Genomic DNA, 17,355 nt, shown 5'->3' with positions numbered 1-17,355 from the left:
CGAATTTCCTTGCCACAGCCACAGCTACATACGTTTTCTGGCACCAACATACTAATTTCATACTTTTAAACTTTGACAGCGCCACAAGACACAGCCACAGCTACATCATTCTGTTCTACCAGTTAACATTTAAATGCGCGCGAATAGTTGTATAGTATTTTTATTGAGATTTTCTTTTTTAGCTCAGGAAAATTAGTCAAAATATAGACATGAAATAGCATTTTTCGCGGGACAAAATTTTTTTCATGGATTGTGTTAGGTTGTCCACATCATCAAATTTGAAATTAATATGCAAAACCACAGTCCTTTTCAGGACTACAAATTTTTTTTCAAAGAGATTTAAACTTCAATTGCTACAAATTGAAAAAAAAAAAAAACAATGGGCAGGTTCAGAAACGTTAGGGACTAAATATTTAGGTAATTTCTCGGTCTCTGATTGGTCAGCTGTCAAAAAAAAAATCCTTCCAATTTAGGTAATTTTATTGGAAAGCTGACTGGAAAGTTAGGCAAGAAAATTTTCCCTAAAAATTTAGGAAAGTTTTTTTTGTCAACATGACAGCGGATTGTTTTTAATTAAAGAATAAATTTAGCAAAATTAAATTTATTTGTGTGAAAAACAACTAAAAAGTGCATTATCGGTTATAATTAGTTTTATTTATTCATTACAGTTAAGTGAAATTTGGTGTCTTATCCATGCGAACGGTAAAATTCTTAAATAAATTTTGAAATTTGACAATATCATCACATGCAAACTAATTTAGTCAATTTACTCAAATTTCCGTTCAGAAAATGACGTTGCCTAAATATCTAGTCCCTAACATTTCCTGAACGTGCCCAATATAATATATTATAATATACATATTAGGTGTGTTTTTTATTACAACCGGTCTTAGCTAGACAAAAAAAACGCAGTCTGGGCTAAGCAATTTACATGTTAAATACAACAACACCTTAGCCCCTTGGGCTTAGTTGTTTAGCCCGGAGATTTCTCTGGGCTTAACTTTTTGAAGAGTTTTAAATCTGTGCTACCAAACTAATTTTTTCATAAATTGTTTAGTATTTGTTTAAAAACGTGAAAACTCACGTTTGGAAGGACAAAAAGTATTAAAATAGTTTTGCTAGCATACATTTTTGTATCTCTTTGTAAAACATACACGAAAAATACAAAAAAATGACGAAAGCGAAAAATATGACAATTCTAAATTTTTGTTGTGTCTGCTGTTTTCGGAACATTCAATATACAGTGCTGCCAAGATTTCAGGTTAAGACCCGAGGCGTTTTTTTTGTCCAGTTAAGACCGGTGGTAATAAAAAACACACCTATTATGTAGGTTTTTCGTTCATATCCAAACAGAACAGTTTTAGTTTAGGTTTTTTTTTTCTATGCAGTGTATGATTTTCATTCAAACTGCAAACAATTTTAGAAATAATATGCGAAGAATGTGAATTTTTTGGGATAACTCGAGAGTCGGGAGCAGCCGCCATCTTGGAAAAGAGTTTGGTATCGTTTTTATTGAATAGCGTCATTATTATTCATTTTAACAAGAAATGACAAAGGTAAGACTTATTATATACAATACAATTTCGTGAGTCGATTAAATTAAATTTTATTGTTGGTCAAAGTGCGGGTTTGTCTCGCAAGCTTGGGGCAAAATGACATTTTTTCATATATCTGCCGAACTTTTGATTTGTTTGGGTAATTCTTAAAGAATGAATTAAAGTTCTTATAGTCTATAAAATGACCCTACAATCGTTATTGTAAGCATCATATTGTAGAAGTAATCTAACTCCGAAATTCTCTATGTACTATTCAAAAGTGAGTAAAAAGCAAGTTTTTTCTATTAGGCCGAGCAAATTTTGGGAGTAGAGGTATAACCAAAATATACACGCGTCTTTATATCGAATTCAAAGGTCTGACAACTTGTTGCTGGTTAGTGGAGGGGAGAGGAGCGTGGAAGAGGAAGAGTCGATAAGGCAGCAAAACTACCATACCGTGACAGGAACATCTGGAAAAGGAAAGACGAACACCAGGAAAAGGGAAAGAGTGTCTACTCCCGAGAACTTGGCCTGCTTGCTGTGCACAGCGTCAGCTCGTCGGATGTGGGGGGGATCTTGTTCCCGGAAGTAAACTTCACCAGCAGCCAAAAACATAAATCAGGCCGATAACTAGCAACTAAACTCAAAATTTGACGCGGACGGACGTTCACCACCCCAAGGGCACTGCCGGTGTTGTTGCAGTGTGGCCTTTTACCCACCCAACCATGAGAATCCTCGGCCATTTTGGATTCTCCCAAACGCGTTGTCGTTCCAGCAGGATCAGGTCCTCACCATCGTTGACGATCAGCTACCATCAGCACCCCTGAAAAGTTCTTTAAAGAATCATGGTTTCACCTTCATGAAACCAAAGCAAAACCAACAAGATTTCTTTTTTTCGACTTTTGGCGTCATTAAGTTTATTAAGACATTGCTTCTGATAAAAAAACTATGAAAATCTTGACAAAATCCAGTATAACAAATATCAAAAAAAAAATCAATAAATTAACAAAAAAAATTACAACAAAAGTCTAACCAACTAAAGAAACAAACGTGAATAAATCTTTCCTAGGAGTCAGGAATAAACACAAATAAACTCTTTTACCCTTTTTGGTATTTACGCTAAAAAAAAAAACTACACGGCCCTGGACTCCCTACCCCTAGAGAGCTCTTTGGAGGTAAATGGTACTCAGAGGAAACAAAAAAACTAACCTTCGCGTTGACCTCTAGGAACCTGATTTTGTTATCACTTACAAGAATATAATTATGTTTAAGGAATTATAAATTTAAAAAAATATATAAATTCAGAAAAAAAGTAATTATTTAACTTTAACGCCAATAAAAAAAATTTTTTTTAATAAATAAGGACAAACACAAACACTTAATTTTTAAAGGGTCCCAATATTTTTGGACCTGGGATGAAACTTGTGAAAAGTTTATTTCCTTTCTTTGGTTAAAGTTCTATTTCGTTTTGTTTTTGTAACTCACTGTGACCTCGTTTTTCTTTTAGTGTGTAAGTATGTAATTGTTTTCTTTTGTTTTTCGTTACAGGATTGTGCATCTACGGACCGGCACTCAAGTGAGCCGGGGTGCTCCGATGGACGGAACCAGACTGCGGAAGGGATGGCTTAGACTCCTCAGTTCTCATCCAAATCCTTCAAAAAAAACTTTGGGTTATGGGTGGTACAGGAGTCAGCTTTCAACAAAAATAGCTCAAAAATAATTTTATTTTATTTTTATTTTTTTACCACAATTATTTATTTATATATTTATTATAATTTGTTTACTAAATTAGATGTTTTGCATGTTTAAATTACTTATATAATATCACTTAATACTAGAATATGTAAATAAAACACTTAAAACACTCACCAGTTATAATATGTGCAGTGAAATTTGTTGTAAAGATGATTCGCAATTCAATATCGACAACGCGTTTGGGAGAATCCAAAATGGCCGAGGATTCTCATGGTTGGGTGGGTAAAAGGCCACACTGCAACAACACCGGCAGTGCCCTTGGGGTGGTGAACGTCCGTCCGCGTCAAATTTTGAGTTTAGTTGTTAGTTATCGGCCTGATTTATGTTTTTGGCTGCTGGTGAAGTTTACTTTCGGGAACAAGATCCCCCCCACATCCGACGACCTGACGCTGCGCACAGCAAGCAGGCCAAGTTCTCGGGAGTAGACACTCTTTCCCTTTTCCTGGTGTTCCTCTTTCCTTTTCCAGATGTTCCTGTCACGGTATGGTAGTTTTGCTGCCTTATCGACTCTTCCTCTTCCACGCTCCTCTCCCCTCCACTAACCAGCAACAAACTCTAGTTCTGTGCTTTAATTTTCATAAAAAATACGTTTTGATTTGGAAACAAATATTATTGATTTGAAAACAAAAATTAATTAATATTACTTTAAATTGGTGTAGAAGGTGGGTAAATGACGAAAAAAACGGAATTCTTTAACTTTGTCAGCTTGAGGTGGTTTAACTAAACCACATGTTTTATACATTGTTGAAAAGGTCTAAGGCCCAATTTATTGACTCTCCATTAAACTTGAATCGCCATTAAAAAAGTGAATTTTAAAATTAAAAGCCAAATTCGTTTAATTCAGTGTCTTTTAAGGATTTTTTTGAAGTTTGGCATCATTAACTAATTGAGCATTAAATTTAAAAGTCGTTTTAGCTAAAATACCAAATTCGACCTTTTAAGAGGGATTTTTAGAGCTAATGAAGGTTTTAAACAGAATTTCTTTTTATTCACTCTCCGTTAGCGTTAGATGTCAAATCATATACTATTTTATTATTTGTTATTTGAAAGCTTGTCAATTGACCTGAGCAATTATAAAAAATAAAACTTAAATATGGGTAAAAGTCTATTTTCTCGGTTTTAAGTGACTTCGCATCGTTGACCAAAAAATTTATAAGAACTCAATCGAACGATGGAAGGAATAAATAATAAAGAAAAACGGGCCGATACAAATGCCTACTAAAATATTGGTATAGATTACGTTCATCAAAGGTAGGTCTAACATTTGTGTATAAATATTGTGAAGTGATAAAGATCAAATTCTTTTCAATCTATTACCGATTTTTTTCTGTGTGTCCCTTTTGTGTCCAATCTATTGTCAAAATCAAGCTAGCCAGTTGAATTGATGAAAATCGCTTAAATACCAAAACCAGTTGTCTTTTCTTCCAAGTTACGTTCGACGGTTATTTTATACCGATGCATGTGCTTGTACAAAATGTAGTAATTCGTTTTCGGAGGATATCCCACTTTAAAATATCAACATATATGTGCTTCTTCATATTTTTTTTATGTCGTTTTCTTTCACTCCAATGAGAGTACCCTTTTAGTACTTATTTTTACACTTTTGAAGGTTTTGTGTTCTTTGACGCACAAAAGTGTAAGCAAAAAATTACTATGGAGTAATTTTAGTACTACGGAGTACCCCGGATTTACTCCACATTTTTAGTCAGATTTGCACCGATTTGCACACGGACTTGCACACACACTTATGAATTTGAAGTTTGACATTTCTCGAAAAAGTAATTGGGAAATTTTAAAATTTTGTTTGAAAAGTGAAAAGTGAGAATTGTTTCATCAAAAAAGAATAATAATAAAATAAAATAATTTGAAAAAGTACAATGAATCCAAATTTATTGCCAACAATCAGCGAACTGATTGATTCTTCATCATCATCTTCATCAACAACTGATGGCTACTTCTCCTCTGACTCGGACGGAGACTTTTTGGAGCTCGACAAATTGTTTAAGCACCGAAATGAGAGACATTCGATGAAAAGATTTGTTGAAGATATAGTATCCAACTATAGTGAGGGAGAAGTAGGTCCTATTTATAGTTGTTTATAAACTATATAGTAATTGTTTTATTTTTTAGTTCCGTCGCTATTTCAGGGTGTCTCGTCAAACTGCTGCTGTTATTACTCAGCAGTTTGAAAACTCCCGGCACTACAGTCTTGGTCTTGGTCTGGAATTAATTGATATTGTTGGGAAGGATGTGATAGGTCTTGGTCTGGAATGAATTGATATTGTTCGGAAGGATGTGATAGGTCTTGGTCTGGAACTAATTGATATTGTTCGGAAGGATGTGATAGGTCAGGGTTTGGAATGAATTGATATTGTTCGGAAGGATGCAATAGGTCTTGGTCTGGAAAGATATTTGGCGATTCAGGGAGTTCTATTTGAGGGGGGGGGGGGGGTTTGGTTGATGCTTCTAGTTCGGATGATTGTTGTTGATACGGGTCCGGATTTGGAAAGAAAAAGTGGTCTTGGATTTCCGGCGTTATCTCTACTTGAATGATGCCTCCATCTATTATTAATATTCTTTAATTGGTTTTATAATCTTTTTTATTTAATTTAACTTATTACCTATTTTATTTTGAAGTAAAACTTCATCATCAGGAATAGCTAAATCAAGTGTATTTTTATTTATTAATTTATATTCATACAGATTTATTACGGTCATTTTCTTCGTTTCTTCTTCACCTTTTAAAACTTTTTGCCAAATTAAATACACTAGCCCAAAAAATTAAGGGAACAAAAAAAATCTTCATTTTTTTAGTGATTTTCGATAGGCTGTATCTCAGTAAAAAATGATCGCATCATGACAAACTAAAAAGCATGTAAAAGCTCTATTCTTCTAGTTTTAGGATTAAATATTAAAATATTTTCTTTCTAACGGTAAAATAGCTAAACTGTTGGAAATGTTCAAAAACCAACATTTTCCAATTTTTTTTCGTTTTTACTGTTCTCCTAAGAAAGAGGGAACATTTTTTCTGATAAAATGATTATTATTTTTAGAAAGGCTATTTATTTGGCTTTAAGATTCATTTTGTTTCAAACTTCTACGATTTTTTTTAGACTGCAATATCAGTCATCGAACCAAAAACCATACTTTTGACTTTGACTATCAATATCTCACAGTTATAATAGCATGTTTTTATTACGCCAAAATATGATGATTTCGCAAAATATCTCATTTCGAATGTCAAATGTAATAATTTTCTGTATGACTTGACATTGGAAATAAGATAATTCGCGAAATTATATCATTTGGGCTCTAGTGAAAATAGGTTATGAAGATAAAATGTATTCAAATTACAAGAAAAAAGTGTTTGTTGTGTGTTGTTTTAATCCCATATTAAATCACAACTGATCGTGAACATGTGTTGACATAAAAAAAAATCAAATTGTATCCTAAAAATTACTGATGGGAGATTTGTAAACCACCTTTCAAGCAAGAAAACTGAGTTCAGAAAACGAGAAAAACGGGGTTGCACTCACACACTTGCAACTTTTTGTGTATGAACACAAAGTCGAAGGAGAAATCGTAGTGAAAAAACCAAAACATTTAAAATCGGCTCCGCGGTGATTATAATTTCCGTACTAATTTGAGCCACCGTGGGTGTGGGACCTGTTTCGTAGTCGAGGTCGGACTCAGGCCGAGCGGATTCGGACCGAGGTCGGACTCGTTTGCTTGAAGGGCAGCTGATTATCGGATACTTAGACGACTTCTACACGAAGATGTAGACGTACAAGATGGACATAAGAACAAGGGAAAGAGAATGATCGATTTCTCCTTTGCTCTTATGTGTATCTTGTACGGCTACGTCTTCGTGTAGAACCAGACTTAGGTATCTTGATAATCTATCTATGCGTACGTGAACACACCCAAATAATCCTGCTCTCTATCGAAATCATTTTCACATTGTATATATATTCTTATAGTACTCTCATGAAGTAGACATTGTATATATATTCCTATAGTACTCTCATGAAGTAGAATTTTCTGTTTTGCGTCGCCACCGCTGTGATCGCTAGTTTATTTTATGTTTGAACCTTATGCAGAAAATTGAAGTGCAGATCTACCAAAAGATGTCGCTAAAGTATTTTCATGGATTGATAGTACTATAGAAATATATATACAATGAAGTAGAATTTTCTATTTTGCGTCGCCACCGCTGGGATCGCTAGTTTATTTTATGTTTGAACCTTATGCAGAAAATTGAAGTGCAGATCTACCAAAAGATGTCGCTAAAGTATTTTCATGGATTGATAGTACTATAGAAATATATATACAATGATTTTCATTTGACATTTAGTTCCTATTTCGATAAGTAGATGGCTTTTGTACTTCGGTAGAGAGAAAAATATTAGATGGAGCATGAATTAGATAATGTAGATATAAACATGAGAGATAGAAACATGAGCGAAAAAGAGATGAATATACAAAAATTGATCAAGGTTGTTTTATTTTGTAATGATGATCTATGTTGATCATTGGTCGTAATAAAACATTAACGTTTTGATACTGTCTTAATATTCGAAATCAAAGTATACCATGAAGTATTTGCGTGAAATAATAGCCCCCTTAAAAGTAAAAACAAAAATTTTAACTATTGCGAAATTTTTATTTTTGTTGATAAAAATTTTTCCCTGCGCCTGTAATCCTGGTATAAAAAGACAGGGTATGATCATTAGAGCCGCCATCTTACAAAATGGGGTAATAAGGTTTTGACATTATTTGGCATTTGGCAAAGTCAAAAGCGACAACAATTCCCAAGACAAATTTGTTTACAACAACAATTTCAGTGGGCTGGGCTGTCAAAACTTTAATAGTAATAGTAACTTTATTGAGATTTTTCTTTATACACTTTTTAGTTATGGATGGATTAATACATTATTATATCAACTTAAGATAATGAAATTGCCGACTTAGAATTGGTCTGGCTACAGAAAATGGTTTGCTTGTTGTCTAAATTATGACAAATCAATTAAATAGAAAGAAATTAACACTACTTTTTAACTTTTAGAATTGTGTCCACTCAACAAGACACCATCTTTACAAAAAAGAACTTAACCTAAAATAAAAAGAAGGATAGCGAAAAGAGGAAATAACAAGAATGAAATGCAAACATAGATAGATACAACGGGTCGTCTCTATCTGAACACTATATGTGTGCAAGTGAAGAGGACAGATGGCCCTGTTTTAATTTTTGATGCTGCTTAAATCTATTTGTTTCATTTTCTCAACAATCGAGTTATTTATTACATCTATGTATACTAGACTGGGCCAAAAAAATAAAATATTTTTTTTTTTTGAAAGTTACTTCGAAAATCTTGTTCATAATGATGAAAAAAAAATTTGGTGAAAATTTGACCCGTTAAAAAAAATTTTAAGAGGTCTATCATCGGTGTTTTTTATTTTTATACATGATATGATGTTTTACAACAGAACTGCTAGACGATCAAAGTAAAAAAAATTTCTGTTCATTTTTTCTTATATAAAATTAAATTTCCTACAAAAAAGATGTAATTGAAAATTTTCGTCAGACGAGCCGTATTCGAGTAATTAAGCTTTTTAAATCGAAGTGTTTTTTCAATTTGCCTGTTTCACTTTGGAATTTTGTGATGAGGAAATAAGTGAATAGAAAAATAAAACCTCGACAGATTCTTATAGGAAATTTAATTCTCTACAAAAAAGGTCTCTTAGTAATTTTCCCTAAATTGAGTTTTGAAGAAGTTATTCACGATTTAAATCGAGAAAAAAATTAAAAAATCAATTTTCAATTTCAAAATTTTCTAATTCACTGAAAATTCAATATTTTCAAATTAGCAAGATGTTTTCTTGTAGGGAATTAAACGTTCTATAAAAAATTCCTTGGCAGCAAATTAATTGCTTTAACCGTTTAGAAGATAATCGTATTCAAATCGCAAATGCATACTTGTCATAAGAGAACTATTGAAATCAGTGGGCATTGGTTTTGATACGAATATCTTCTTAACGGTTAAAGCAATTAATTTGCTGCCAAGGAACTTTTTATAGAACGTTTAATTCCCTACAAGAAAACATCTTGCTAATTTGAAAATATTGAATTTTCAGTGAATTAGAAAATTTTGAAATTGAAAATTGATTTTTTAATTTTTTTCTCGATTTAAATCGTGAATAACTTCTTCAAAACTCAATTTAGGGAAAATTACTAAGACCTTTTTTGTAGAGAATTAAATTTCCTATAAGAATCTGTCGAGGTTTTATTTTTCTATTAACTTATTTCCTCATCACAAAATTCCAAAGTGAAACAGGCAAATTGAAAAAACACTTCGATTTAAAAAGCTTAATTACTCGAATACGGCTTTTCTGACGAAAATTTTCAATTAGATCTTTTTTGTAGGAAATTTAATTTTATATAAGAAAAAATGAACAGAAATTTTTTTTACTTTGATCGTCTAGCAGTTCTGTTGTAAAACATCACATCATGTATAAAAATAAAAAACACCGATGATAGACCTCTTAAAATTTTTTTTAACGGGTCAAATTTTCACCAAATTTTTTTTTCATCATCCTGAACAAGATTTTCGAAGTAACTTTCAAAAAAAAAAATATTTTATTTTTTTGGCCCAGTCTAATGTATACGTAGTTTTTGAATTTTTACATTTTATTTGTACTCTTTTTTGTTTTTTTTTTTGTATCTTTTTATTATTTTGTCTTATTTTTTCTTTTTTTTTTTGTGTTTACATTTTGAAAGACGATTTAGGTGATAGCTTAACTTATGTTTATTAGTTTCACAGTAGATGGTATGGCTAAATTAATGAATTAATATCACATATCAAGTTACATTTAGTAAAGTTACAGTCTTAAGGCAGGTTTTTTTTTTTTTTGTTTTTCCTTATCCTTACTTAATTCTAGTTAGGTACAAAAGTATTTTACAAGGCAGGTATTTATTAGTATTTTCATAATAGTTTGAGACGTTGAGTTACTCAGCCTCTATGGGTATTTGGGAAGCATTTCTTATAGAAAGAGGAAGTAAACAGATTGTCATCATCCTGGATTTGGAAAAATGACTCTGAATCCTCGTTGAGGATGCTGATAGGAGACATATAATAGCGGTCGTTGATAGAGTAGCCTATATTTTCATCGATATTCCGGAGGATAGGGTTGTCATGATACGAAAGAGCTGATAGTCTTTTTTTGGATAACGATGTAAGATAGTCAAGTAGAGGGACGATTCCAGAATCTTGATATAGAATTTTATTACAAAACCATTTCCCATTAGGCCTTCGTCTTTTTGAAATGCAGTTTCTAATGATTTTTCTTTCGAATCTTTGCAGTTCAAGAACGCTAGGTGTTATGTTGAACCATATTAGGAAACCATAAGAAATCAAGGGGCGGATTAGAGTTTTGTACATAAGCAATTTGGTGTTTTTATTTACGCTATTTGAATTCATGAGAAGTTTTAGCTTGGCCGCTGCAGCCTTGCTGTTATTAAGAGCTTTTCTGGCATGAGGATTCATCTTGAGTCTTTGGTGTAGATGGACACCCAAATACTTAAGCGAATTTTTCAAGGGGATTGGACTCCCATTAATACACATTCTAGGATGCCTGCTTTCGCGAACAGCAAGATGATGTCCCCTGCCAGATGCATTTCTGAAACAAATCAGTTCGCACTTATTGATGTTAAGATCAATTCCCCATTTTTTGTAAAATACGATGGCTTCGCTAAGGTGTCTTTCGACATTATGAAGGGCCTCGTGCGGCCTCTCATGTTTACTAAATAGTATTGTGTCATCCGCATAAAGGATGGCATCAGAGTTGTTGTGTTGGATTGGAAAATCATAAAGATAAAGGTTAAATAGGAAAGGGCCGAGGATAGATTCTTGGGGGACACCCGTAAAGATAGGGATGGATGAGGACTTCTCATTTTCGAAATAAACGGACAAACTACGATTAGAAAGAAAACTTTTAATGATTTTGGTGAGACTCGGAGGGAAATTTAGTTGGATAAGTTTATAAATTAGACCCACGTGCCAAACGGAATCGAAAGCTTTGGTGAGATCCAGGGCACATGCCACAGTGCATTGTTTATTCCTTAGATTATTCAGGATTTGATCCTGAAAAACCAGAAGAGCGTGTTCAGTGGAATGGGCTCGCTTAAAACCGAACTGTTGATCCTGTGTGAGGGCAGTATCTTCGAAAAGGTGTTGAATTTTTATTAAAATGGTTTTTTCTAGGATTTTACCTAGGTTGGATAGAAGGGAGATGGGGCGAAAATTTTCCAAACTGTTTGGAGAGTTTTTTTTTTATCGGTATCAATTTGGCTTTTTTCCAAGTATTCGGAAAATAGCAATTATTCAAACAATTGTTAACTAATGGGGTAAAAAATTTGGCTATTGTAGAGTTAGCTTTTCGCAATATAAAATTGGGGATATTGTCATGTCCAGCACATTTTTTGTTATTGAGCGAGAAGATGATGGATTCGACGAGATCAGTGGAAGCAAAGATATCGCCGTTAGTAGAGTCAGATTTGTTATGGGGAGTAAATTCAGTTGAAGACAAGTTATTATTCCAGACGGAAAAAGCAGTATTAGAGGTAGTCACCTCCAGCAAATTTTCGAGATCATCTGAAGGAATTTTTAGCGAGTATAGTTCAGAGTAGTAAGACGCAAATGCCTCTACTTTATCAGTAGGAGATACAAAGACTCTGTTCCCGAGCATTAGCTCCTGGAAGCAACTATCAACTTTGCTTTTTCGCCCAGTAATTTGGTCGATAAATTTAAAGACATTTGCTGAAGGCCGTAGGCTACTTAACTTGCGGATTCGTACCTTATCTTTGATAATTTTACTAAGACAACTTATACGAGCTGATAACTCCGAATATTCGGGACTGGTGCGATCACCAAAATGATGATAAATTCTTTTTAGTCTTTGTTTCCAGATTTTTCTAGTTTTGAATAAACTAAGAGTATCATCTGAAACTTTTACCCAGTTGGGATGAAGATTTATCTTTTTACTATGCTTATCCATGCATTGGACTAAACTATTTGTGAAGGTGTTGATGAAATTGTCAATTTCCAGATTGGAAAGATTTCTATCAGTTGGAAGAGCCATATTAGTAAGCAAAGAGTTAAGCGAGCGATTGAAATTGACCCAATTAGTGTTCTTATAGCTGGTGAATGAATGGGGAAAGTCAGGTAAGGTTGAGTTATTTTGCAATTTTAGGGTCATAAAGACAGAGAAATGATCTGAGATTGCATCTAAGGTCAGGCAGGCAATATTGTTGTCTGAACGGAGGAGGTTTGATGAAATTATAAAAAAGTCGATATGAGAGCCGGACCTTGGACGGGTGGGGACAACGGCTGCCACAATGTCAAAATCCAGAAATTGGTTCATCTGATACCATTGGGCTAAATGAAACCCATTAAAATTTGTTGTGGAGTCACCCCATAGCGGATTGCGAGAGTTAAAATCTCCACCAATTATAATGTAGTCAAAGTTGGAAAGGCTGTCTATCAAATCATCCAATGCAGGAGGGAGGGACGGTCCACAATTACATGGAATATATATGGAAACAAGAGCTAGAGATTTGGGAGTGTCTTGCGAATAAATTGGGATGGAGGCAATTGTTGCTGAAATCAATTGGTTAGAAAAAAATGATTGAGTGAAACGAATGGTATTTTGTACTAAGATACCCGTTCCTCTGCCTTCGTTATTTCTAATAAAGTCATACTTGTCGTTAAAACTACACTTTATTTATTTTTTTTAGGCATGTTTCTTGGATTAAAATCGCAGTAGGGAGAGTATCTTTTAGCAAGAGATCTATGGGCACGTTCAGGAAATATTAGGGACTAGATATTTAGGCAACGTCATTTTCTGAACGAAAATTTGAGGAAATTGACTAAATTAGTTTGGATATGATGCTATTGTCAAATTTCAAAATTTAGTTAAGTATTTTACCGATCGCATGAGGAAAACACCAAATTTCGCTTAACTTTATTGAATAAATAATATTAATTATAACCGATAATGCACTTTTTACTAGTTTTTCACACAAATAAATTTAATTTTGCTATATTAATTCTTTAATTCAAAACAATCTGCTGTCATGTTGACAAAAAAAAAACATTCCTAAATTTTTAGGGAAAATTTTCTTGCCTAACTTTCCAGTCGGCTTTCCAATAAAATTACCTAAATTGGAAGGATTTTTTTTTTTGACAGCTGACCAATCAGAGACCGAGAAATTACCTAAATATTTAATTTAGTCCCTAACGTTTCTGAACCTGCCCTATTTCTATTTGTTTGTCTTTGGAGAAGGAGTTGATATTAGATGTGATTATGTTTAAATTCATGGTGAAAGGGGGGGGGGGGTTAGAGAAGCGATAAAACGCAGATAGGCACTAGGCTTCTGATTTTCGTTTAATGACTTATATTTGGGCCAAAAAGATCGAATTTTTTCTATCAGCGAGTTGATTGGCAAGCCGAATAGCCTATTTGATTCTTCCATAAAGTCTGAAATTTCATTATTGGGTTGATTTGTAATCAAAGACGGAGATGATTCCTGCGGATTATTTTTAACTCTTAAGGCGCCTGCAAAAGACACAGAAGGCTTCAGGGCCGATCTACTATTGTTGACTGAGGCCAACATGGCCTCCTTTTTTTTTTTTTAATTCTACGTCTAGGGCAGCCCCTGTAGTTTGCCGGATGGCCAGTTGACCCACAGTTCACACAAGATGCCGACGACGTTTCGGTTTTTGGACCAACCTCACATTGACCCACCAGGTGGTTCTTAAGGCATTAAACGCAACGATTTGGAAAAGTGCAATAAGTTGCCACATGGCCGTATCGCTGGCATCTATAGCATTGCTTTTCGCCTGAGCTTTTTACACTCTCCCATTTGATTCGTTGCCTAAGCAGCGACTTAAACTGCTTAATTTTTATTAGGCTGTCCCTGTCCCCCAGGACACAAAGGAACAAGTCATTTGGAATACCGTTCGCTTTAGACCAACTGGTCTCGAAACGTTTAACCTCCAACCTCAACGACGGATCCAGAGTCAAGAGTTCTCTTTGAATCTCAGATGGCAAAAAATCGCTTGAAATACCTTTCAAAACCACATTAAACTTTTTTAAATTTTTTGGGGTGAACGAAAAAGCTTCGATCTTCAACTCTTTAAGGAGGCCAAGAAAATAGCTATGCAGCTCAACGTCCCTAACTATTATTTTTAACTTGCCAAAACTATTGGCTATAAACTTAACATCATCTACTTTATATTTAGACTTACTTATATATTCTAGTATAATTTTTGCAGACACACCTCTGGTGAAAATGGGAGGGCACCAAGAGCTTGCTTCCATCGGTGCTGTCTTGTTGATTTGGATGCCGCTGTTGCCGCTTACATTTGGTCCATTGATGTTGTTTGGGACGACATTTATCTTTTCCTTCGATGTATTGATGCTCACTTTCTGTGGAGCCAATTTATCGTTGTCTAGGTCGAGAGCTGCGAAACGATTGTTTCGGTTCACAGAATATTCCATTGCAGCTTTTTTTGATGCATTTGTTGTTGAATCAAATTGCCGCCTTTTCCGGGCAACAACTGTAGTGAACGAATTTTTATAATTTGCAAGAAAGTTTTTTAGCGCAATTTCGGTTTCAGCTTGGGCGTCCTTTTGCCCGGCAACGGGACTATTGTTGTTGCTTATGCAACCTATATGGACACAATTATCCATCTGTTGCGCGCTTGAAGTACTTGCCTTCTCATTTTTGCTCACATTGGTTTCAGTATCCATCTCACTCTCACTGCTAATGTCTGTGAGACTGCCTGCAGCCATTTCACGCCGCCACTCTTTCCTCGCATTTTTGCGAATTTCTTTTTTTTGTTTTTCAGTTAACATATTAGATGGTAATTGTTCATAATTAAACTGATTAAACTGTTTGTTAGGGTCAGGAGGCCTAGGAGGCACACCTGAAGATGGATCACCACCTTCACTCATCATCACTGATTTTTTTTTTATTTCTTTAGAGAATTTTTTTTTTTTTTTTTATGAAATTTATTCACACAGAAACCAACGACACGTCTGCACTCGATGAAACGAAGATGCAAACTCTGTCAAAACCTTAAGTAGCCATAAGTTTTGACAGTTCTCGATACTGAGTTTTTTCATGGAAATATTACATGGCCTGTAATCACTATTTTTTTCAAGGAAATTATCCATTTTTGCCTTGTCACACACACAATTACAAAAAAAAAAATTACTCTCATTATGTTCTTTCACTCCAGAAAAAGGAGTAATAATTTAGAGTACTCCTTAATAGAGTGAAAGAAAACGACATTAAATGTAAAAAAAATAATATCTGTTTCACTTGACAAAATTTTGCTTTTGACAGATTTTTTTATCAAAATAAATTAAAATTCTCTGGGATCTTTTAACGGAGTCTTAAACTTAAAGTTTCCATTAAAAACAAAGTATTTAACTAAAGGAGAGTGAATAAATAGAATATTTAATGGCGTGTATTTAATTGCGTCAATAGTTTAATGGCGTTGTTAACTAAAACGATGAAATGCAATATTTAATGGAGGGTGAATAAATTGGGCCTAAATGTCTGCTATCTAAAATTGTAAAGAAATCTAAAATGGGTACAAATTTGACGAAGCTAGATTCTTTTCAATGGGTGAAGGTCAAAAAAAACAGTTTTTTGCCCCTAACTCTAGATTTCGGGGCTGTTACAGAGTTTTTAAATATTGTTTTGTAATCAGTGCATCTAGCAGTGCAATAATCTGGAGGACAACGTTAAAGTTAATTGAATAGCGGCCATTGCTCGAAAAAAGTGCTTATCGAATTTCCAACTGGTCAAAACATTTAGAAGTCTTAACCCTCCAAGCACCTACTGGGGTCTGAGAAAACCCAAAAAACTTTTTTTTTAAACTACGCACGACCCTTTTATTATAGTTTCCATTTTTTTTATTTTATGTTATTCATCGTTTTTCTTTTTGTTTTGATTATTTAAAAATAATATGAGTTAATAGCCCAGGGAAATTAGTAATTTAAATCGCATTTTTCGCGGGACAAAATTTTTTTCATGGAATGTGTTCGGGTGGTTGTCCTTATCATAAAAGTCAATTTGTTGGCATAATTGGAGGTTGGGAACAGCCGCCATCTTGGAAAAGAGATTGGTATCGTTTTTATTGAATAGCTCCATTGTTATTCATTTTAACAAAAAATGACAAAGGTAAGACTTATTAACAATAAAATTATCTAAGAAATGATATACAAAACAATTCCGTGAGTTGATTAAATAAAATTTTATAGTTGGTCAAAGTGCGGGTTTGTATCGCAAGGTTGGGACAAAATGACATTTTTTCATATATCTGACGAACTTTTGATTTGTTTGGATAATTCTTCAAGAATGAATTGTAGTACTTCTAATTACCTATAAAATGAGCCCACAATCGTTATTGTCACCATCGTATTGTAGAAGTAATCTAACTCCGAAACTCTCCATGTACTAGTCAAAAGTAAGAAAAAAGCTGTTTTTTTTGCTAGTAGGCCGAGAAAATTTTGGGAGTAGAGGTATAATCAAAATATAAGTACGCAGTTTTGCAGCCATACGCGTGTTAATGTCGATTTCAAAGGTCTGACAACTCTAATTTTGTGCTTTATACGGTTTTTGGGGGGTTAAATAACGTAAGTTTTCCAGTTAATGTGAATGGGCTAAATTTATACTATTTGAAATTATAAATATACAAGCTGATGCTCTATTATTTTTCCTAAATCTGAACACCCCAATCTTGAGGATGTGACCAATAGAACTATATATAAGCCGTTTATACGATTATGTTTTAGAAGCTGTTTTTGTTTAGATTTTTGTTTGTTTATTTGAATTGAAAAGCCTGATATGGTTAGTTAAAAAAGCTTATATCGTGAGTTCTATTAACCCCATAGCCGAGATTGAGGTGTCCAGATTTAGGAAAAATAATAGAGCATCAGCTTGTATATTTATAATTTCAAATAGTATAAATTTAGCCCATTCACATTAACTGGA

The sequence above is a fragment of the Episyrphus balteatus genome, chromosome 1, assembly GCF_945859705.1.
Source record: "Episyrphus balteatus chromosome 1, idEpiBalt1.1, whole genome shotgun sequence".
Classification (NCBI taxonomy): domain Eukaryota; kingdom Metazoa; phylum Arthropoda; class Insecta; order Diptera; family Syrphidae; genus Episyrphus; species Episyrphus balteatus.
The sequence above is the reverse complement of the archived record's forward strand: the minus strand, read 5'-3'. Positions refer to the sequence as shown.